Raw genomic sequence first — 23,497 nt, 5'->3', positions numbered from 1 at the left:
GTCAAGTACATATGTCTATGTAAAAATGGTAATTGGTTCTGGGGCCTCTGAACCATTGTATGTTGAATACATATCTCTATGGGAAACTGCTAATTGGTTCTGGGATGACCATTGTATATGGAGTGTATGGGAAGTGTTTAACAAACCAGGGTGCCTGCAGCTGTTGCACAACTACAACTCCCAGCATGCATGTACAGCCATTGACTGTCTGGGCATGCTGGAAGTTATAGTTTTGCAACAGCTGGAGGCACACTGATAGGGAAACATTGATGTATGGGGTGTATAGTGTGTATATGTATTGTATGTGATGTGTGACATTGCATACAGTACTGTACAGTTCTTTAAATACCTTCAGGGGGGACAGAATATCCTCCATTATGATCCTGCTGACTACAGTTCCATAGGAAAGGAAGGGGAGGGCAGCCAGCAGCTCATTGGATGCCTGCAGCAAGATGCTGCAGGCTATGGCTGCACTGGGGGGGCGGGGCTTACACGGAGCTCACAGTGGAAGCCTGCGTGAGTTAGCAGGACAGCATGTGAGTAACAGGAGGCAGAACGGGGCACACGGGGCACATTAAACAACTATCTGTCAGTTGCGGAAGTTGTCAGCGCTGTCAGATAGCTGTTTGTATCGTATGTCGATGCTGCCTTCAACATACGATGGGCTCTGAGAGGCCATCGTATGTTGAAATGATCATATGTCGGGGCCATCGTAAGTCGGGGGGTCACTATATGTTCAACCTGCTTAACTGCACCTTATCTCTGTACTATATCTCTGCTGGATTACTGGATTTAAGACTCTTTTGCGGTATTGCAACATTTTATTTAATTTTTAAAGTCATTGTACAACATTTTTCCTCTACACAAGGGCCCTGTGTAAGGAGGTATTGTCAGATACATTGTTATATTATATAATATTTTATTAGTGGTTGTTTTATATGAATAAATACAATTTTGTTATCATCATAAATTTGAAGCACAGTTCTAATTATTACTATTACTATATATACTAGCATCATGTATCAGTTTTTTCTGGTATTAGTCTAGAGGTGAATGGAACCTATTTATTTAATTTTCAAATCTGTTTAACTTTCTGGAGCCAGTTGATATAAAAAAAAGTTTTTTCCTGGAATACCCCTTTAACCCCTTAAGGACTCAGGGTTTTTCCGTTTTTGCACTTTCGTTTTTTCCTCCTTACCTTTTAAAAATCATAACCCTTTCAATTTTCCACCTAAAAATCCATATTATGGCTTATTTTTTGCATCGCCAATTCTACTTTGCAGTGACATTAGTCATTTTACCCAAAAATGCACGGCGAAACGGAAAAAAAAATCATTGTGCGACAAAATCGAAAAAAAAACGCCATTTTGTAACTTTTGGGGGCTTCCGTTTCTACGCAGTGCATATTTCGGTAAAAATTACACCTTATTATTATTCTGTAGGTCCATACGGTTAAAATGATACCCTACTTATATAGGTTTGATTTTGTCGCACTTCTGGAAAAAATCATAACTACATGCAGGAAAATTTATACGTTTAAAAATGTAATCTTCTGACCCCTATAACTTTTTAATTTTTCCACGTACGGGGCGGTATGAGGACTCATTTTTTGCGCCGTGATCTGAAGTTTTTATTGGTATGATTTTTGTTTTGATCTGACTTTTTGATCACTTTTTATTCATTTTTTAATGTTATAAAAAGTTACCAAAATACGCTTTCTTGGACTTTGGAATTTTTTTGCGCGTACGCCATTGACCGTACGGCTTAATTAACTATATATTTTTATAGTTCGGATATTTACGCACACGGCGATACCACATATGTTTATTTTTATTTTTTTTACGCTGTTTTATTTTTTTTATGGGAAAAGGGGGGTGATTCAAACTTTTATTAGGGAAGGGGTTAAATGACCTTTATTAACACTTTTTTTTTACTTTTTTTTTGCAGTGTTATAGGTCCCATAGGGACCTATAACACTGCACACACTGATCTCTCATCCTGATCACAGGCGTGTATTAACACGCCTGTGATCAGCATTATCGGCGCTTGACTGCTCCTGCCTGGATCTCAGGCACGGAGCAGTCATTCGTCGATCGGACACCGAGGAGGCAGGTAAGAGCCCTCCCGGTGTCCGATCAGCTGTTCGGGACGCCGCGATTTCACCGCGGCGGTCCCGAACAGCCCGACTGAGCAGCCGGGATACTTTCAGTTTCACTTTAGAAGCGGCGGTCAGCTTTGACCGCCGCTTCTAAAGGGTTAATACCGCACATCGCCGCGATCGGCGATGTGTGGTATTAGCCGCGGGTCCCGGCCGTTGATTAGCCGCGGCGCGATCCCGCTTCATATCGCGGGAGCCGGCGCAGGACGTAAATATACGTCCTGCGTCGTTAAGGGGTTAAAGATATTTTTGAAATTTTAAATTGAAGATTTTAGATATATTAAAATGTTTAAAGTTTAATTTAAGGTGCTAACAGCATAAAGAGACCATATGGTGGCACAATGACACAGCCTGTAGCTGGCGGCAGCATGAGTAGACAATAGGGCTTCACAATCCCTAAGATTAAAAGAAGCTACCATAAAACATTTTTAGGTAATGTCCCAGGCCCAGCAGCATCAGTAAACCATATATTGTCTGAATGACACAGCCTGGAGTTGGCGGAAGCATGAGGAGACAATAGGGCTTCACAATCCCTAAGATTAAAAGATGAATTTAAAAATGTAAATTGAAGATTTATGGTAGCTAGTGCTACCATAACATATTTTTAGGTAATGGCCCAGGCCCAGCAGCATCAGTAAACCATATATTGGCTGAATGACATAGCCTGGAGGTGGCGGCAGCATGAGGAGACCATATAGTGACTGAATGGCACAGCCTGGAGGTGGCTGAAGCATGAGCAGACCATATAGTGGCTGAATGGCACATCCTGGAGGTGGCTGAAGCATGAGGAGACCATATAGTGGCTGAATGGCACAGCCTGGAGTTGGCTGAAGCATGAGGAGACCATATAGTGGCTGAATGGCACAGCCTGGAGTTGGTGGCAGCATACGGAGAGCCAGAAGTCATCCCGCTGCTGAATGGTGACAATTCGGTGGTCACTATGCAAGCAAGTGAACATGCATCGTGCCATTTGTGAAAGTAACTCGGAGGGACTCCCTGCCTCCATATCCACTGCATACTGCCACGGTGTGTCTGGGTCCTCTGTCTCGCCTTCCTCATAACCCTCTAGCTCCTCCAGCTGCTCCTGCTCCTCCTCTCCTGTCAGATGACTAGAAAAACTGCCCATTTGCTGTAACCTAAACTGTGCTCCACTCTGCCCCTCCCCCTTCTCCTCCTCCTCCAGTTCAGCCCCCACAGACCTCATGTTGCCGTGAGATGTAGACGCAACGTCTCCAGTGCCCTGACCAGCTATAGTTTCCAACACGTGTTGCAGTGAAGCAGTGGAATGACACCGTTCATCCCATAATCCTGGCGACTGACTAATAATGTGGCTTCCTCCAAGGGCCTGAGCAAAAGGCAGGTGTCACGTAGCTTCCACTGGTTGGCATTAAAGTTACACAGGGGAGTACCCCTATCCGCTAGAATCATCAAGAAATCGGTGATAGCTTTTCTCTGTTTGTATAGTCGGTCCAGCATATGGAGGGTGGAATTCCAATGTGTGGCAACGTCACAAATCAGACCATGTTAGGGGATACCGTTCTGACGCTGCATCTCAAGGAGGGTGTGCTTTGCGGTGTATGAGTGGCTGAAGTGCATGCAAAGTTTCCTTCCCATTGTTAGGATGCCTTGCAAATGGGGGGAACACTTCAGAAACCACTTGACAACCAGATTGAACACGTGTGCCATGCAGGGCACATGGCTCAGCCTTCCTTGTCGCAGCGCAGACAAGATGTTTCACCCGGTCACCAGGTTCCCATTTCCAGTTTTTGTGGAGTAAGCCATGCTCCAATTTCTTTATGAATGACTTTTAGCTGTTCCTCCCCTCGCCAAGGCAAACCATGTGAATAACAGCGTGACACCGCCGTGCCCTGCACACATGGTATGCTGGAGGGGCACTGAGATGTGTCTGGACAGTGGGGGCTAAGGACTCGGTGGAAGATGAGGAAGTAGAGTCGCACACTGTCACAGGACCAAAGGCCTGAGAGCGTGGAGGAGGAAGCTTTGTCACCTGTCCAAGTTGGTGTTGTGGCTGCGCAGGAACCACATTCACCCAGTGAGCCGTAAATGACATGTATTGTCCCTGACCATAGTTACAGCTCCAGAAGTTGGCGCTGCCGTGCACTTTGGTACACCGACAGGCTCAAGGACTGTCCCACCTTCTGTTCCACAAAATTGTGCAGGGCTGGTACTGCCTTCTTCGCAAAGAAATGACGGCTTGGCACTCTCTACCACTGCTCGGCACAAGCCATCAGTTCTCTGAAAGGTGCAAAGTCCACCACTTGAAAAGGGAGGAAATAACATAAAAGAAAACAGGACAGCACTCACCATCCAACTGAGCTTTATTTCAAGCGTGCAATGACATCCGATGCCCAGGTGGAGGCGGGGAGCACAGCCAGGACAGACTGTTTCACGCTATCAGTGCTTCTTTAAGCCGTTGTATACCGGCTCGAAGAAGCGCTGATAGCGTGAAACAGTCTGTCCCGGCTGTGCTCTCTGCCTCCACCTGGGCATCTGATGTAATTGCACGCTTGAAATAAAGCTCAGTTGGATGATGAGTGCTGTCCTGTTTTCTTTTATGTTATTTTGCCATTCACCTTGTCGGACACTGCACCACTATACATCCACAATCACCCGGAATATACTGCTGCCAACTCCTAATAGCGATCTCACCCTAGTGCCGTTAGTGCCGGACCCAACTGCTCTCTATACGGTGTGTTACTTGAAAAGGGAGGGACTGCAGCACCAGCAACTTAAACAGAAGCACATTCAGCTTCTGCGACGTTGGATGAGTGGGCGCATACTGTTGTCTCTTGGACATGGCTTTGCCGATGGATTGTTGGCGGAATGACTGACTAAAAGTAAGAGGAGCAGGAGCATCTGGAGCAACAAAAGGAGGGTATGACACACAGCTCCCTTCGGCTGAGGTGGTGGAGCCTTGGCTGGCTGAAAGAGGGAGCGGCGTGCCACTGGGTGATGCAGCAGGCTGGACCACTACATCGGAGCCATGGTTCTCCCAGGCCACTTTATGGTGGTGCAGCATATGTTGATGCAGGGCCGTGGTGCCAACATTGGGACCCTGGCCACGCATCACTTTCTTCTGACACATCTTGCATGTGGCTGTTAACCTCCTCCGGATGCTTGATGAAAAACTGCCACATCGCCGAGTAGCTGATGTTCCCACAAACAGTCCGCACTAATTGACTGCTACAACCACCATCTCCAGGAACCCCTGTTCCATTACCTCCTGCAAAGCAGGAGGTCTCCCCCGGGCTCGTTTGCTGCAGAATTTCCACTTCTGTCACCATGCTGACTGTCAACCATGCTACCACCTTGCTGGCTCAGCTGTTGCCTCACGGGCAACCTGCAACCCTCTTCTCCTGATGATGAAGCCCCTTCTGCACCCAGCTCATCATCAACAAGTGTCTGCACGTCACTGATGTCCTTCTCAGGTTCCTCAACAGTGTCTGCTTCAGGACCCTGAACGCTGGCAACACCGCCTCCCACATCACTCTCATCACTACTTGCCCGCCTAGCAGAGGAAGCGGCGGATGTCTCATCCACTTCTTGGCTGGGCAGTAGCTGTTGACTGTCCTCTATTAGATCGTCCTCACTGAATAGTGGAGCTTAACCCACAGCATGAGATACTTCTATATCCTATAGCATAAGACAGAGGCAAAGGGAGGACAGGGACTGCTTCCGGGCCATGCCAACTGAGGGTTGTGTCTGAGGAACCCACAACTGTTGACTGGGGGTACCAGATGTCACTTGTGATGAAGTGGATGACTGTGTTAATTAATTGATGACGGCAGATGGGTTGCTGGTTGTTACACAACCGCTAGCTGTTCCCGGGAGCTCAGGCCTCTTGCTGTGACTCCTGCTGCCACTCGCCCCTAGTCTGCTGTGATCTCTGCCTGCGCCTGATAAATTTATGCCTCTGCCACTCATCTGTGCATGTCCTGGCACTTCTCTGCCTGACATACTTAGTGTGTATATTAGGGGAGTACAATATGCTTCACTACGCTTAAAACAGTATTTGGCTAGAACAGCACCAGGCGTGTACTTTTGGCTGTCCTTTCACAGTATCTAGTCCCTTGACAAATTAACAGGTACAAAATAGTACACTACTTAGATGTAGGTATGTGGTATGCACTGATGAGGGCAGAAAAATGCGATACAGTATGCTTAAAAAACATATTTTTACACAACACCAGCAGTACACAATAGTGCTGCAGCACACAGTTGCTGTGTACTAAACCCAAAATAGCACTCTCTCACAGACTATTAGGAATGGACTGCTGGGTATGTATTATACCGTCTACAGACTGGTATAACCAGCAGACCATTTGTTGTGTAACAAAAGAGGGCAGAAAAATGCGCTACAGTACGCTTAAAAAAACGTATTGGAGTAAAACACCAGCCAGTGATTACTTTTGCCTTGACTTTCACAGTATCTAGGCCCTTGACAGATTAACAGGTACAAAATTGTACACTACTTAGATGTAGGTTTACGGTATGCACTTATGTGGGCAGAAAAATGCGCTACAGCACGCTTAAAAAAATATTTTTCCACACCAGCAGAACACAACAGTGCTGCAGCACTCAGTCGCTGTGTAGTAAATCCAAAATTGCACTCTGTCAAAGACTATTAGGAATAGACTGCTGGTTATTATACCGTCTACAGACTAGTATAGGCAGCTTGTTGAAATGTATGAGGCAACACACAGCTCTCTGCCCCTCTCTGTAATACAATGTTGTAGAAAGTGACTGGGAGGTTAATGGCTGCAGTAAAAATAAGTTTCAGTGAAAAAAAGCACTGTTCTCTGTCCACCAGAACACTGATGTGACTAGGAGTTGAAACGCTGCTGGAAAAAGCTTTTCTGTCTAACACACACACACACACATGCTGTCAGTCCTATCTCTCTGCAATGTAATAAATGAAGTGACTAGCCAGACTATGGCTGCCGATTATATAGGGCTGTGACATCACAGGGGTTGACTGGCTGCTGATAGGCTGCATCCTGCATGTGATTCAGGGTCATCCCGTCTACCGTTGTTCCCGCCTTCCCAGAGTTCCTTGCCCCATGTCCTCAAATTTGGATCTGCCATTTTGGATGCCCTGGAGCCTGGACCGCACTAAATGGAGTTTAATGAAGCGATTCGCGCGATAGAATTGCAGCGATATTCGCATTTGTTGCAAATCAAATTTTTGAGGAAATTCATAACAAATTCGTATTCATAAACTTTGATTTTCTCATCTCTAATTACAATGATACCCAATTTAAGTTATCTTTATTCTGTAGGTCAATACATTTACAAGAATACTAAATTTATGTAGGTTTCGTTTCATTTTACAACTTAAAAAAAATTATAACTTTTTGTGGGAAAATGAGTATGCTCAAAATCAGAGGTGTGGCTATAGAGGTCACAAGGGTCACAATCGCGACCGGGCCTCATAGCCTGGAGGGCCCCCCTGCCATTACTCTAAACTATATGCCCAGGACAATTTTTCGCATGAGGTCCCTGTGGTTTCCAGCTACACCCTGCTGAAAATGATCTGACCCCCTATAACGTTTTAATTGTTTTCCTATACAGGGCTAATTTTTTGCTCTGTGACCTGTAGTTTTTATCAGTAACATTTTTGTTTTGATGGGACTTTTTGATCACTTTTTATTCATTTTTTTCTTATATATGAAAGGACCAAAAATCAGCAATTCTGAACGTGGTTTAATTAACGTTATATATTAATAGTTCGGACATTTTCACACACAGCGATACCACATATGTTTATTTTTATTTACATTATTTTATTTTAAAAAGTGGGAAAATGGAGGTGATTAAAATTTTTATTAGGAGAGGGGCTTATTCACATTTAGGGGAGGGTCAGTACTGTCTGGCCTCCCCTACTTCTCCAGGTTTTATTGGAACATTTGACAGATAGATGGGCTTTGGCCATTTGGCCATTATAGCATACAGTAATATCACAACTGTAGGACTATTATTGGGACACTCATATTGCTATCTTGGCCTTGTATTTTTGTTAGTATAGTCTGATACCTGGTTGTATGATCATGGATATTTTGTAGGGGGGCAGTAGCCCAACGGTCACGACATGGGCTCCATAGCCAAAGCAGCCCGCTGGGCCCCCCTGCCCCTACACTACACTATATGCTGCTGCAGCAGTTCGGGCCCGTTGCTGCCACCACATTTTTCTGTTTATTACTTGTATGAAGGGTGCGGACCCTTTAATCAGAGAAGGGCTGGATAGGTCAGGGACTGATGGGAGTTGACATGCCCGGGGCTGGCAGGCACGTCTGCTCCAATCACCTGACCTCTCCCTGCCTCCATCCCTGTACGATCCCCGGCAGAGAACCCCTGTGCATCATCAGTTGCAGGAGCTGCAGCCTCCACCGCCTAACACCGCAGCACAGATCACCAGCTGGGTGAGTGAACTGACGGTGGGATGGGGGGGGGGGGGGTTGCTAAGGAGACAAAGGATGGGCCGGGGCTGGGGGTTATTGTGTTTGTTGAGGAAACCAAGAATAGGGTGGGTTGGGGGGAAATAGTAGGCCATGTGTTTTTTTTTTTTTTGCTGTTCTAGCACCATAGGGGCTTCTTAAATCCATTTCAGAAAAACTCACTCTCCAAAATCCCATTGTTGCTCCTTCCCTTCTGAGTCCTCTACTGCACCCGCCGAACACTTGACATGCACATATGAGGTATTTCCTTACTCGAGAGAAATTGGGTTACACATTTTAGGAAGATTTCTCTCCTTTTACCCCTTGTAAAAATGCAAAAATTGGTTCTACAAGAACATGCCAGTGTAAAAAATGAAGATTTTTAATTTTCTCCATTACTTTGCTGCTATTCCTGTGAAACACCTAAAGGGTTAAAGAGCACCTGTCATCAACTAAACTTTCCCTAATCCCCCTGCCCATCTGTCCCTAACTCTAACCAAGCCTATCCCTGTGTTTATTGCGGTTGTAAACCACATGTAAATACCTTTATATATTCATCTTCGGTAGCTCAGGAGCGCTCTTTCACAGAGGAGCGGAAGGAGGCGTGTCCCGGCAGGCGCGATGTCACATAAAGCCAGGCCGGGGGACTGCTTCCGCCCTCTTCTTGTATTCTGCGCTCCCTCCCTGGAGCGCGCATACAAACAATGTACAGGGGAGGGACGGCAGCTCATTTCTCAAGGATTATTATTTTTTATTACTTACATTTAGAAATATAAGAGCTCGATCAGAGCCAACAAAAGTAGTGCCACACTCTCTCCTCAGACCATCAGCGTTGCACTAAAAAGTCAATGCTGATAGCTGGACAAATATAATGTGAGGGGCGGGGAGAAGAACCAGGGGAAGGAGCTATTACAGTGACAGAAGTAAGATGACACGGGAACACAGAGCAGGGAGTGCAGTGAGAGGATACAATGTATAATATAACAGGTGCTGAGGGGCGGGGAGGTGACTGGGCTCTGAGAGGCACATGCAGGCTACTAGCTCACAGTGCTGCTCATGCATGATTGACAGGCACTGAACTTCCTGTGGAAGGACCAGTACCCTTCAGCATTTAGTCCGAAGAGCTGTACATTTACTATGCAAAGCATAGGATGCTGCCTGCAGACCAGGCATAGAAGAGTGACCTCTAGTGGCCAAAAGTATAAAATGAAAAAACTGGTATAAATATTAATATTTTTTAATGAAGATATATTACAATATGTCTTCATTAATGATTAGGAACAACATATTAAAAGTTTTTGTTGATGACAGGTGCTCTTTAACAAACCTTTTGAATGGCACTTTGAATATTTTGAGGGGTGCAGTTTTTATAATGGGGTCATTTATGGGGTATTTCTAATATGAAGGCTCTTCAAATCCACTTCAAAACTGAACTGGTCCTTTAAAAATTTCGATTTAGAAAATTTTGGGAAAAATTGGAAAATTGCTGCTATACTTTGAAGCCCTCTGATGTCTTCCAGAAGTAAAAACATGTCAACTTTACGATGCAAACATAAAGTAGACATGTTGTATATGTGAATCAATATATAATTTATTTGTGATGTCCATTTTCTTTATAAGCGGAGAGCTTCAAAGTAAAAAAAATGCTACATTTTCATTTTTTTCATCAAATTTTGGAATTTTTCACCAAGAAATGATGCAAGTATCGACAAAATTACCACTAGCATAAAGTAGAATATGTCATAAAAAACAATCTCGGAATCAGAATGAAAGGTAAAAACATCCAAAAGTTATTAATGCTTAAAGTGACAGTGGTCAGATGTGCAAAAAATGGCCGGGTCCTACAGTGAAAATTGGCTGGGTTCTTAAGGGGTTAAAAGATACAGTAGACCTGATACAGATATTATATGATTTTGCCTGGCATGAAGGGTACCACCTTGCCTCCATAGATGTAGAGAGCCTGTACACCCGCATCCCACACGATGCGGGTGTACAGGCAATCTGGGAGGTACTAAATGGACAGGATAAACCGGCTGACTCTATCCAATTTATAGATGAATCATTAAGATTCATCCTGGAAAATAACGCGTTCCATTTTGAGTGCACCTGGTACAGACAGAAACAGGGTATGGTTTTGGGGACTCCAGTCTCCTGTACATTTGCCAACCTGTTCCTGTCTGTACTGGAGAGAGATCTAGTTCTAGCCACAAGAGACTGGTACATTATGAATATTAAGCTATTCAAGCGCTTTGTAGATGACATCATAGTGGTGTGGGAGGGCACAAAAGAGGCATTTGGTGAATTTGTTAATTATCTCAATCAAACTAATACTGTGAATATAATATTCAGGTATCAATTTGGGGACGCTTTCCTGGAATTTCTAGATATTGAGATATTTATTGACAAATGGTCAGTTGGAAACAAAAGCTTTCAGGAAAGGGATGGAGAAAAACACGCTATTACACTATTCTAGTTCCCATCCAAAAAACACAATGGACAGTGTGTCATGTAGCCAGTTAAGAGAATTAATTCTAGTAATGATGTCTATTTACAACAAGCAGATGATTTAAATAAACGGCTACAAGTTAGGGGTTATCCCGGTGAAGTTATAGAGAAAGCTTTTCAGAAAGCAGAACAGAAAACTAGAAGTGAACTACTGTATCATAATAATAAAAAAAACAGTAAGAAAGAAAAATGCTTCTTTTCGTTCTACAACTCTCCAATAAATAGTACCCTAAGTAACATCATCCGTAAAAATTGTTTTATTGTAGAACAGGACCCAGACCTAAAGAAAACAGCAGAAACCAAACCAGTCATCACATTTAAATGCAATAAGACAATAGAAGATTTTATTAAAAATACAGTTTGAAAGAGAACAAAGAAAAAAACTGATTGGTTGACAGATAGAAGACCCCAAGGGAATTTTAAATGTGGGAACTGTTCTATGTGCGAGTTGAACCTCAGTAAAAGTACATTCAGACTAGGACCCAAAATAGTAGAGGTAAAGCACCTCATTACCTGTAAAACAACATTCGTTGTGTACTGCCTGATATGCTCCTGCGGTTACTATTAACTATACGCAGGTTATTTGAAAGAATAAGGGAGCATGTCAGGTCTTTTTAAACAGGACAAGGGGCCACTAGATTTATTGCACACATCAAAGAAATACAAAACGCAAAGGGTTCAGATTCGCCGGTCTTGAAAGAGTGGAACCTATAGAAAGAGGAGGAGACAGGCACCGAACGCTGTTGCAAAGAGAAGCTCGCTGGACAGCACAGCTGAATGCCACAGGTGCAATTGGTCTGAATGAGCATAAGGAATTCTCAGCTTTTCTATAGGTTCCGGGTTCAGTCTATTGTTTTTATGTAGTCACTATGTATAGGGTAGTATTCACTTATACTTTGTGTTGTTTTTAATTAACCGGTATAATTACTATGCATAGACTATTTAAGAGGGTGATATGATGTCAACTCTGGGCCTGAGGAAACTCCCAGAGGGCGTGAAATGGTGCCATCACTCTGGATACACACATCTATCATAAATTTATCCATCATACATACACACATCCATTATACATACCCGCATCTATCATACATACACACATCTATCTATCATACACACATCTATCATACATACCCCCATCATATACACATCTATCATACATACAAACATACATATACTGTACATCAATGCAGAGGGGTGGGGGCCAAGGGGCGATTGGGTACAGGTCAGCCTAGGGCAGCAGAAAACTAAAATACACCATAGATGGGTTGGGGAATATTGGTTTAGATTGCTGTTCTCCAATCTGCTGCTCTCCACCTGTTGCACAACTACAACTCCTATCATGTTCTGACAGCCTTCTGGAGCAGGACTTTGGGGTCTGGGGGCAGAGGAGCCTGAAGAGGACTTAGGGGTCTGTGGAGAGGGGCAGAGGAGCCTGGAGAGAAATTTAGGGTCTAGGAAGGGGGGTATAGGAGCGAGGAGAGGACTTAGGGGTCTGGGGAGGGGGCAGAGGAGAGTAGACAGGATTTAGGGGTCGGGGGGGGGGGGGTGGAGCAGAGGTATCTGGAGGAGGCAGACAGATGAGCCTGGAGGAGGAGAACACAGGGGTCTGGGGGAGGACAGTGCAGGGGTGGTTATAATAATTATTGTCTTCATAGAGGATGAGGATGCCCGGGCATCAGACTCTACAGAGAAGAAGTCACTCAGGTCACTGATATCATTGTGTAGTCTCCTGACTGTCCCATCAGGGCTGGAGTGACTTGTAAGTTCCACAGTAATGATGGGTGACACTGTACCCAAATTTGTGGCTCTCCAGCTTCTGCAAAACTTCAACTAATGTCTGAGGCTCTCCAAGCATGATGGGAGTTCTAGCTTTGCAACATCTGGCGAGCCACTTGGACCGAAGTGATGGATGGGGGTCCCTGCAGTCAAACCCCCTACTCAAAAAAAAAATGGTCTGCTTATTCTGCAATGCCCAAGCCTATTTTTGGTTCCATTCCAGCCCTTGCGTAGGGGGCCCCGAAGCAATTCTTTGCATCAGGGCCCTGTGGTTTCTAGCTATGCCCCTGGTAGGGGGGCCAGTACCATTGGCTGTATAGGGGAATGGGCATTGTTGTAGAGATTTTTTTTGTGTTTTTTACTTTCTTTTGCCCTTCTTTCATTTTAAATTGATTTAAATTTTCTGTATGCCTTTCATATCTCTCTATGTAAATATTTCTGAGTACCAATAAAGATTGTTGTTTTTGCTACTTATTTAAAAAAGGTGTGCGTCTTTTGGTGTTATCTCTTGTTCTTTTTTGGTTCTTGTATATTGTAGATTAAGACTGGTGGCAACCTATTGTTATACTTGGGGACCGAGACCACCATTATATAATTTTTTGTATCTTCTTTAAGGAGTTAAGCTTACGATGTGTTAGACAGCATTGATAAATCTGTGCCAATGTTTTTCCTGGAGGACATGCCCTGTCAACCACATGCTACTCTTCTGGCTCAGACTCTTAATGGAAACAACAAATTGTACAATGGAAGGTCTTATACAGATAAAGCATATTGCAAATCTGTGCAGTGCATTTGTATCAGTTTCTCCATTGATTTAAATGGCAAAAAGTAGTTTTTTTTCTGTAAAAACAATAAAACCGAATAATAGAGAAAATGCCTGAGTGTGGAGATACAGCAGCATAGACCTGAATAGTTGTGACTGTAATTCTTTGTGCACCAACACTGCTCCACATAATTCATTGACAACATGGAAATGTCCGGCTCAGGTTACAAATGACTGTGATCAATCACTTCAATGGCTCATGTACATCATCAGGTTAGGTGCTAATGTGCATGGCTGGCATTTGTGTCCTGTCAGAGACCTTTTAAGCCTCCTTCACACAGTTTTCATGTTTTGTTTTTTTTTTACAGCAATTTTTTGGGTGATATGGTTTTTTATGCATTGCAAAGACAAAATAAAAAAAATTAAAAAAAACAATTAAAAAAAACAACAACTAGGGACCAAAACACACACACACACACACAAATGAAAAAAGGCCACAAAGTAGTGCATTTGCTATTCCACCACTGGATTTCCGAGAACAACTGGCCACAGCCTTTATTGTGCAAAAAAGTAGCAAAACCTACAGCTTCAAAAAATGGGGAGAATTTATTTAGATGCTTTATATGTAATTTTTAAGGCATAGTGTTCTGAAGCATGCAGCAAACATATTAAGATGGACAAGTGTTGTTTTTGGCAATGTTTGGCATTGATGATAGCAAATTAATTAGGCAGCAGGCAGGGGCATAGCTCGAAACCACAGGGCCCCATTGCAAAAATTTGCTCTGCACCTATACCTCCACCCCAGCTGCAACTCCCCCTGACTCCTCTCACATACTCCAGGCTGCCCCTGTATACCCTCAGACATTTCTTATAAACCCCAGTCTTCCCCTGTATACCCTTTAGACTACTTCTGTATACCATCATCCATTGCTAGTAATCCCCAGATTGCCCCTGATTAACCCAGACTGCCCCTGTGCACCTAAGCCTGCCCCTGTTTACCCTTAGACATTACTTGTATACCCCAGACTGCCTTTGTATACCCCCATCTGCCACTGTTTACACTAAGACACTCCCTGTATACTTCCCAATATCCCCAGACATTCCCTGTATATCCTCGGACATCCCCAACCCTGATCCCCTCCCAGCAAAAATGTCCCGTCTCCATATAGACCTCTAGACTCTCACTTCCACCCTCACATCGTTGCAGTGCTGTAATGAATAGAAGACCTCAAGCTCTGTGCAGCAGCTTTCAGTCTGTGTATCTTTCAGTGAGGCTCTTTGCAGCTTTTAGTCTGTGCAGTTTTAAGTGAGGCTCTTTGCAGCTGTCAATTAAGCTCAGTGCAGAGAAACACTTCCTGAGTTTGGTCTTCTGCCATTACAAGCAGGATACCAAAATCAGAGATATTGACTGGACGGAATGTGTTCTGGCCAAGAAGGGAGGCCCCTGGTGGGCAGAAGTATACAGCAAAAAAACTAATAAAAAAGTTTTTTGTTTTTTTAATGGAAGCCAATTACAAAATTTATTTATATTACATAAGGAATCAAATATTAACTCCTTAATGCCGAAAGACGTATATTTACTTTCTGCGCCAGCTCCCACGATATGCCACGGGGTAATGCGGTGACCCTGCGTCATATTGCGGCGGTCCCAGCGGCCATTAACGTCCGGGACCCGTGGCTAATACAGGATATCACCGATCGCGGATCAAAGCTGACCGCTGCGTCCGAAGCGAAAGTGAAATTATCTCGGCTGCTCAGTCGGCTGTTCGGGAACGCCGCGGTGAAATCGCGGCGTCCCAAACAGCTTCCAGGACACCGGGAGGGACCCTACCTGCCTCCTCGGTGTCTGATTGGCGAATGACTGCTCCGTGCCTGAGATCCAGGCAGGAGCAGTCAAGCGCCGATAACAGTGTTAATAAAGATCATTTAACCCCTTCCCTCATAAAAGTTTGAATCACCCTCCTTTTCCCATTAGAAAAAGAAAACAGTGTAAATAAAAATAAAAATACACATATGTGGTATTGCCGCTTGTGTAAATGTGCAAACTATAAAAATATATTGTACGGTCAATGACGTACATGTAAAAAAATTCCAAAGTCCAAAAAAGGGTATTTTTGGTCACTTTTTATACCATTAAAAAATGTATAAAAAATTATCAAAAAGTCCTATCAAAACAAAAATGGTACCGATAAAAACTTCAGTTGACGGTGCAAAAAATTAACCATATATTGCCCTCTACGTGGAAAAATAAAAAAGTTATAGGGGTCAGAAAAGGACATTTTTAAACGTATACATTTTCCTGCATGTAGTTATGTTTTTTCCAGAAGTACGACAAAATTAAACCTATATAAGTAGGGTACCATTTTAACCGTATGGACCTACAGAATAATGACCAGGTGCACTGTGTAGAAACGGAAGCCCCCAAAAGTTACAAAATGGCGTTTTTTCTTCAATTTTGTTGCACAATGATTTTTTTTCCGTTTTGCTGTGGATTTCTGGGTAAAATGACTAATGTCACTGCAAAGTTGAATTGGTGATGCCAAAAATAAGCCATAATATGGATTTTTAGGTTGAAAATTGAAAGGGTTATGATTTTTGAAAGGTAAGGAGAAAAAAAAAACGAAAATGCAAAAACTGAAAATCTCTGCATCTTTAAGGGGTTAAAAATCCTATTTAATGACAGTGCCCATTTAAGCCACATCCCCAAGACTGCCCTGGGATTCCGAAATGCTAGCACCACCCTTAAAGTGCCCTGTTGTAGACAGGGCTTGCTTAAACCAGACCCCTTATGCAATTTGCAAAGTTTGCCATTTAACCCTTTAAGGACCGAGCCCTTTTTCACCTTAAGGACGCAGGCCTTTTTTGCAATTCTGACCATTGACACTTTATGCATTAATAACTCTAAGATGCTTTTACCGATTATTCTGATTCTGAGATAGTTTTTTCGTGACATATTCTACTTTATTTTAGTGGTAAATTTTCATCGTTACTTGCATCCTTGGTGAAAAATCCAAAAATTTCATGAAAATTTTGAAAATGTTTAATTTTTCTAACTTTGAAACTCTCTGCTTGTAAGGAAAATGGATATTCCAAATTAATTTTATATTGATTCTCAAATACAATATGTCTACTTTATGTTGGCATCATAACATGGACATATTTTTACTTTTTGAATACATAAGAGGGCTTCGAAGAATAGCAGCAATTTTCAAAATTTTCATGAAAATTGCAAAATCTGAAGGGACAGATGTTACAGTACTACAACTCCCAGCATGCCTGGGCAGGCTAGGCATGCTGAGAGTTGTAGTTTGGCAACATCTGGATGGCCACCATTTGGGCACCACTGTAATAGTGATCTCCAAACTGTGATTCTCCAGATGTTGCAAAACTACAACTCCCAGCATGCCCAGACAGCCTTTGGCTGTGTGGGCATGCTGGGAGTTGCAGTTTGGCAACCACTAGGAAGGCAGCAGTAAAGATCGCTTAACTTCCACCTTCCTTGATACTTCGCGCCGTCTCCTCCCTACCTGCACCACTGATCTCCGCTGATGCCACTGATGATCGCCGGTCCCCACCGCATCTTCTTCACATGTACCGGCCTCCATCTTCTCCGTGTTCTGCCTGACATCCAGGGGTGGGCAGAGCGGGGGGTTTCCATGGTAACCCCCGTCTTCAACTGCCATTGGTCAGTACTTATTGCTGACTAATAGCAGAGGATAGGAGGAGGTGGCACCACTGCAACCTCGCTCCTATCCCTTAGGAGGATCGGGGCTGTCACTCAGGACCCCCCTCGGCAATGTTCCGGGATGCCGGCTGAACGATTTCAGCAGGCATCCCGGTCCGGTCCCCGACCGGCTAGCGGCAGAGACCGGAATTCCCACGGGCATATCCATACGCCCTCAGTCCTTAAGGACTTTAAAACGGGTGCGTATGGATACGCCTGCCGTCCTTAAGAGGTTAAGGGTGTGGTAAAGCTGGATGAAAGTCCCTATGCAAATCACATGTATATGTATCTAGACCATAGATCTTCTTGTTGTGTAGCCATTCGAAGTGTAGGACTAGCAGTGGCATCTGGTACCCAAAGACACCTATGCAGCATGAGAAGACACCATTATTATAGTAAGTAGGTTGTCACATATGTCCGGTGATCCAGCTCAGATTCCCCCAGGGGAGAAAAAGTGATCATTTGTCACGTATGGGCAGGGAACAGTGAAGCCCTAACTCACCCACAGCCGCTGTCCCTACCTATTGTCTATGCTCCCTAAATGATGGATCGACAACCACGATAACAAACACCCCTGCAAAGTGCTGGGGCAGCGTTGTCAAAATAATAAAATACAAATCAGAGTCAGGGAACTAACAGAGATACACTAATAAACACACTCGGGCAAATCAATGTCAGTCTAGCCGAAGTCGGTACCAGGAGAGAGTACGGAAACGCAGAGCAATAAAAGAGTCAAGGGAAAAGCCAAAGATCCATAAACAAGCAAGTATCCAGTAAGCAGGAGATGTCAGCTAAGGTATAACCTTTCACAGACACTGGAATGATCACTGCTCCTAGCTTATATAGGCAGGTGATCAGGGATACACCTTCCTGATAGGCAGCAGAGCTGAGAACCACACCCAGAAGACACAGTTGACCTCCCAGCAGTTCCAGCCCAACTAGAGTAATTTAACTCTTCATGAACGGCCAGAGCCAGACGTTACATCATTAACCGGATCCTATTCATTTGAATAGAACAGTTCAGAATAATCTGGAGTCTCAATCGGGACTGGGGGGGGGGGGGGGGGAGAGACAAATCTCCCAGCTTTCCTTTATTCTGAAGAGCAGATACAAATATCCAGCTAACGCAGTTAAAAATCCAAATTTATTTTGGTCCATTAATAAAAATTAAAAATAGAAAAAAGACGTCACTAAAAACATTTGTAAAACGGGAACGCGTTTCGAGCTACTGTATAGCTCTTAGTCATGGCCATCATTCTGCCTACAGATATACACAACTGGACCAAACAGTTGTGTACAGTTTTGGCATCAGTTGTGGTCGGTGATGGGACATAATACTGAAACCCTTACAGATTTAGAATTTGGGCTCAGAAGCTTCATGTTGTTTTCCGACTATCCCTCCCTCCCACCCCTCCCCTTCCATCTTTGGATATTTATTGTAGAATAATAAAAATCTATGCAAAGCAATTAAACTATAAGCCACAGCTTAACCGTATCGGGTTAAAAAATGTCACATAAGTGTGTACACATGGGTTTCCAATAATGTATTTTCCCATAAAGCAGATTCCCAAAGCGGTAAATATGGAACCTATAAGTGCTACAGTTCTGACCTTTTTCCATGAGAACCTTCTCTCCAAAATCTATGAGAACCACTTCTTTTTTTTAATTCCACAGCGAACTTCACACTGGATAAGAACAACAGTGACATCCGCTCTCACCACAGCTCATGGCACATCTGGATTCATTTAATGGCAAAAAACGGTTAACCCCTGGCAGGAGATGGGCAGCAGTGTCCTTTGAGGCCATGTATTTTTTTTATTTTTTTTTAAGTTAAGGAGACAAGAAGTGTGGGGGAGATAAGAAGCACATGGAATGCAGAAAACAAGAGAACAAGATTCTTCTACAGGGAGATTAGTGAGAAGGAACCCAGACATAACCTTGAGCCTATAAAGAAGGAATAGTGACAGTGAACAGGACAGATTTAGGGTATAGCTAAAGAGGATATAAAGTCTGTACATTCACAGTCTGGAGGCAGATCCCTAACTCAGTGTTTTCCAAACACTGTGCCTCCAGCTGTTGCAAATCTACAATTTCCAGCATGCCCGGACAGCCTTTGGCTGTCCGGGCATGCTGGAAGTTGTAGTTTTGCAACTACTGGAGGCACACTGTTTGGAAGAAATATATATATTTGAATTATATGAATTATAAAATTCATATAAGAAAGTAAATGCTAATAATAAAATAATACAATGTCAGGAAATTGCATCAAAAGCTGTTGGGGCATGCTGGAAGCTGTAGTTTTGCAACAGCTGGAGGCACACTGTTTGGAAAGCACTGCCCTAACTTTATACAATTCATTAAAAGAATTAAATAGCAATAATAAAATAATGGAATGTCAGAAAATGTCAAGCCAAAATTGAATTTACTAAGATCGATGTAACCATTGGGGGTGACAACCAAAAAAAATCGCCAGCGCACAAACTACCGTATATACTCGAGTATAAGCCGAGTTTTTCAGCACGATTTTTCGTGCTGAAAACACCCCCCTCGGCTTATACTCGAGTGAACTCCCCCACCCGCAGTGGTCTTCAACCTGCGGACTTCCAGAGGTTTCAAAACTACAACTCCCAGCAAGCCAGGGCAGCCATCGGCTGTCCGGGCTTGCTGGGAGTTGTAGTTTTGAAACCTCCGGAGGTCCGCAGGTTGAAGACCACTGCGGCCTTCAACATCATCCAGCCCCCTCTCACCCCCTTTAGTTCTGAGTACTCACCTCCGCTCGGCGCTGGTCCGGTCCTGCAGGGCTGTCCGGTAAGGAGGTGGTCCGGTGAGGAGGTGGTCCGGGCTGCTATCTTCACCGGGGAGGCCTCTTCTAAGCGCTTCGGGCCCGGCCTCAGAATAGTCACGTTGCCTTGACAACGACGCAGATACGTCGTTGTCAAGGCAACGGCTCTATTCCGGGCCGGAAGCGCGGAGAAGAGGCGCCCCCGGTGAAGATAGCAGCCCGGACCACCTCCTCACCGGACCACCTCCTCACCGGACAGCCCTGCAGGACCGGACCAGCGCCGAGCGGAGGTGAGTACTCAGAACTAAAGGGGGTGAGAGGGGGCTGGATGATGTTGAAGGCCGCAGTGGTCTTCAACCTGCGGACCTCCGGAGGTTTCAAAACTACAACTCCCAGCAAGCCCGGACAGCCGATGGCTGCCCGGGCTTGCTGGGAGTTGTAGTTTTGAAACCTCTGGAGGTCCGCATGTTGAAGGCCGCAGTGGTCTTCAACCTGCGGACCTCCGGAGGTTTCAAAACTACAACTCCCAGCAAGCCCGGACAGCCGATGGCTGCCCGGGCTTGCTGGGAGTTGTAGTTTTGAAACCTCTGGAGGTCCGCATGTTGAAGGCCGCAGTGGTCTTCAACCTGCGGACCTCCGGAGGTTTCAAAACTACAACTCCCAGCAAGCCCGGACAGCCGATGGCTGCCCGGGCTTGCTGGGAGTTGTAGTTTTGAAACCTCTGGAGGTCCGCAGGTTGAAGACCACTGAGGGCGAATGATGAGAAGAGGATGATGAAGGGGGGGGGGGGGTGTGGGGATGATGAAGGGGGGTGGGGATGATGAAGGGGGGGGGTGTGGGATGATTACAAGGGGATGATGAAGGGGGGATGTGTGGGATGATAAGGGGATGTGTGGGATGATGACAAGGGGATGATGAAGGGGGGATGTGTGGGATGATGACAAGGGGATGATGAAGGGGGGATGTGTGGGATAAGGGGATGTGTGGGATGATGACAAGGGGATGATGAAGGGGGGATGTGTGGGATAAGGGGATGTGTGGGATGATGACAAGGGGATGATGAAGGGGGGATGTGTGGGATGATGACAAGGGGATGATGAAGGGGGGATGTGTGGGATAAGGGGATGTGTGGGATGATGACAAGGGGATGATGAAGGGGGGATGATGAAGGGGGGATGTGTGGGATGATGACAAGGGGATGATGAAGGGGGGATGTGTGGGATGATAAGGGGATGTGTGGGATGATGACAAGGGGATGATGAAGGGGGGATGTGTGGGATGATAAGGGGATGTGTGGGATGATGACAAGGGGATGATGAAGGGGGGATGTGTGGGATGATAAGGGGATGTGTGGGATGATGACAAGGGGATGATGAAGGGGGGATGTGTGGGATGATGACAAGGGGATGATGAGGATGTTAATGACGGGTCTGGATGATGACAGGGGGGGATGAGGTATTTCCCACCCTAGGCTTATACTCGAGTCAATAACTTTTCCTGGGATTTTGGGTTGAAATTAGGGGTCTCGGCTTATACTCGGGTCGGCTTATACTCGAGTATATACGGTAATATAATAACAATCTCTGTTTAGATAGCGCTTACATATGCCATAAAGCTTTACAGTTGTGAAAGAAGCAAGCAAGTTAAATGATGTGGTAGTAGTAGTAGTGAGAGGAATGACACAATAGGTACAAGGTGGGAAGCAGACCCTCATTATTAATTAACTAATTTATATGTGTTTATTTATTTATATTTATTTAGTTATTTATATAGCAGACCCTCATTATTTATTTATGTTTTATTTATTTATATTTGTTTAGTTATATATATATATATATATATATATATATATATGTATATATATATATATATATATATATATATATATATGTATATATATATATATATATATATATACACACACACACACACACACACATATATGGCAGGCCCTCATTATTTATTTATTTATCTATTTATTATTTTTTATACTTATTTTTTATTTATTTACTTATATTTATTTATTTATTTAGCTCTAATATATTCAGCAGTGCTGTACAAAGGTTGCCATTACTTAGTGTTCCTATGGGGGCTCACGATTAGAGGTGAGAGAATGTACTGTAACTGGAATCTAAGGAATCTGGCGGCTTTTTGTTCCATTTTGAAAGATTTGTTCTGTTTTCATGGGAAGAAAAGGTCAAAACCATATTGGTAAAGTTCTCTGAGTTGACCTGCAATGTCTTCTGCAGAATGCAAGTCCTTTGGAAAATCTGTAGCTTGGCAAATACTTAGTCTCTAGGCCTAGACTTAAAGGTGTACTCCAGTGGAAAACAATTTTTTTTAATCAACTGGTGCCAGAAAGTTAAACAGCTTTGTCAATTACTTCTATATAAAAATCTTAATCCTTCCATTACTTATCAGCTGCTGTGTGCTCCAGAGGAAGGTCTTTTCTTTTTGAATTTCTTTTTTGTCTTACCACAGTGCTCTCTGCTGACACCTCTGTTCATGTCAGGAAGCAGGAGCAAATCGCCATAGCAAACCTCTCCTGCTCTGAACAGTTCCTGACATGGACAGAGGTGTCAGCAGAGAGCACTGTGGTCAGACAGATAAGAAAATAACTTACTCTGTAGCATACAGCAGCTGAGAAGTACTGGAAGGATTAAGATTTTTAACCCCTTCAGGACTCAGGGCGTATGCATACGCCTTACATCCTGAGTCCTTAAGGACAGAGGGCGTATGGATACGCCCGTGGGAATTCCGGTCCCCACCGCCAGCCGGTCGGGGACCAGACCGGGATGACTGCTGATATCTATCAGCAGGCATCCCGTGCATATGCATATGCCCAGTGCACATGCCCCCCATGTCGGCAGGTCAATTCAGACCAGCGATTTTTGGCGGATCTGGGTCATACCAGTGTCCGGCGACCCGTTAAATCAGGGCACCCCTGGTCCCCCTGAAGGGATAGGAGTTAGGTGGCAAGGGTGCCACCCCTCCTATCCCTGCTATTGGTTGTCAAGAAGCGACGACCAATAGCAGATCAGGGGTGGGGGGTTAAAGTTCGGTTCCCCCTTCCTGCCCACCGACGGTAATCCGGGCAGAACGGGGGAACTGTAGCGTGACCGGCGGCAGCGGAGGTCCCTTACCTGACTGGTGGCGGCGGGCGGCGATGACGTGCGCCTCCCTTGTGGCTCCCTGGTGAAGACTACGGAAGACGGTGAGTAGTTGCCTAGCAACATCTGGGGGGGGGGGGGGCTAAAGTTTGGAGACCACTATACAGTGGTCTCTAAACTGTAGCCCCCCCTAGATGTTGCAAAACTACAACTCAAAGCATGCC

At 44.4% G+C, this 23,497-nt stretch overlaps 1 protein-coding gene across 1 annotated transcript in view; it reads right to left on the bottom strand.

Moving 5' to 3' along the window:
• PDGFRB (platelet derived growth factor receptor beta) overlaps positions 1-19,125 on the bottom strand; it is a 160,638-nt gene extending 141,513 nt beyond the window's left edge. The window contains exon 1 of the mRNA XM_056516972.1: positions 18,992-19,125. The gene's annotated coding sequence lies outside the window, so the exon portion shown is untranslated. The remainder of the gene's footprint in view (positions 1-18,991) is intronic.
• Between the last annotated feature and the right edge of the window lie 4,372 nt (positions 19,126-23,497).

The sequence above is a fragment of the Hyla sarda genome, chromosome 4 (assembly GCF_029499605.1).
Source record: "Hyla sarda isolate aHylSar1 chromosome 4, aHylSar1.hap1, whole genome shotgun sequence".
In the NCBI taxonomy this organism is placed as follows: Eukaryota; Metazoa; Chordata; class Amphibia; order Anura; family Hylidae; genus Hyla; species Hyla sarda.
Note: the sequence above shows the minus strand (reverse complement) of the source record. Positions and strands in the feature narration are given on the sequence as shown.